Here is a 1,811-nt window from a genome sequence, read left to right on the forward strand (position 1 = left end):
GTAGGCGGTAGCCGAAAGAAGGTTGTCTGCAGTGCATACTTTTTTTAGCTTTATAGCAAACGAAGGTTCTGTGCTACAGTCACTACTGGCGCATATCAAGTACTGAGGGGTGAGTGTAGGCTCAGATCCTTATGTTCTCAAACGGCGCTGTGTTTTCGTATTCAATATCTGCAAGTCACTCCAACCAAATGGACGATGCCAGCTGTAGCCAGCAAAACTTTGCACGGCTTCAGTAATAAATGGTGAACTAACCTGAGATGAGCCGAGGGTTGTTGTGTCTTGCATGCAGATTAATGTTTCCTAGCATGCGAGGAAAGGGACGCCCTGAGCTGGCCCGCGGGAACCTGATCGCCAACGGCCTGTTCCTCCAGGCTCTAGCCAAAGTAGATAAGCTGTACTTCCTGTCGTGCACAGGGAGTCGTGGTCTTCTGGAGCTGTACCAGGGATGCCGGGGACTCGTGGACCAGTTCCCCTGCTGGCAGTGGTGGCGGGTAGCGTCGTCTTTATCCAGGGCATCTATAGCTAGAGTTGCGGTGGCGGCCCTTGCTGCAGGCTACAAACAGCGGAGCCAGCATTGCGACTAGGTAATTGTTGTATCGTAAGTAATGAAAATTAGAATGAAACAGTACACGTAGCATACGGTCGAGCCGATCTGTATTCTACTTCGTCGTCTTCTCCACTCCCGTGCGCGCAAGTGCGTGCAGCGCACCTTGCACACTTCATCTTTATCACATTTCCGCCGCACTTTAAAAAAAACAAAATGTCTAGCGGATGTCATAGTCTTTGAACCATGCGGGCCGCTTCTTTTTGAGAGTACTTCGGCGAGGCGGCGCAGGAAGTGAAGCCGCAGTTGCCGCTGTGGATGTACTACACGAGGGTTGAGGAGCGGCTGCCGATTCCGGAGCGGGCGAAACCAGGTGCGATGAAGGGCCCGAGCAGCTAACTTGAGCGGCTGGCAGCAGATGGATTGAAGGCGCGTCCGAAGAAGAACCCTGGACCACGGTTCCGGACTGTGAACTGGGCGGCAGCATTCTGTTGCCGTCGATAGGCGGCGAAATATCAGCGAAAAGGGCCGCTGGAGCTGGGGAGGACAGTTGCTGCTGAACTACTACTTCTGAGCGAACCGCAGAAAACTTGGACGAGTGCCACACTCGCCCATCATCCAGCAGATAAGATGCAGGTCCACGCTGCTCCACAATCTTCCGAGGCTCCGAAAACCGAGCTGACAGTTTGCCTCGCACATTTGGTTTGCGGACACGCACGTACTGGCCAATCTGGAAGTCACGACACTTGGCGCCCCTCCGCTGGTCCGCATAAAGCTTGTACTGCGCTTGCTTCTCCTCAAGCCTCTGCCGCAAAAGCTTAAGCACTTTTGTCGGATCCATTGAGAAGCACTGATCCGGCAGTCCTATGACGTTGAGCCTTGTGCGGGGCAACCGGCCATGAAGTAGGACAGCTGGTGCAATTCCTGTCGTGGCATGGGGCGTACAGCGGTAGACACCGAGGTAATCCACAATAGCTGTACGTAGGTCGCGTCGCTCGCACATAGCCAACTGAATATAGGACTTAAGCACTCGATTGAATCGTTCCACGAGTCCATTAGCTTGGGGATGGTACACTGAAGAGTAGCAATGGCGTATCCCCCGTTCGCGGAGGAAAGTTTGCATGGCCATCGATGAAAATTGAGGTCCGTGGTCAGAGACAATCTCTTGAGGGTAACCCTCACGAGCAAAGAGGCCAAGCAGGAATTCTTGAACGGTTTGAGTTGTGATGGCATCAGCGAAGAAAATCTCTGGCCACTTGCTATAACA

This window comes from Amblyomma mixtum, chromosome 3, assembly GCF_055824585.1.
Source record: "Amblyomma mixtum isolate Tamu chromosome 3, ASM5582458v1, whole genome shotgun sequence".
In the NCBI taxonomy this organism is placed as follows: domain Eukaryota; kingdom Metazoa; phylum Arthropoda; class Arachnida; order Ixodida; family Ixodidae; genus Amblyomma; species Amblyomma mixtum.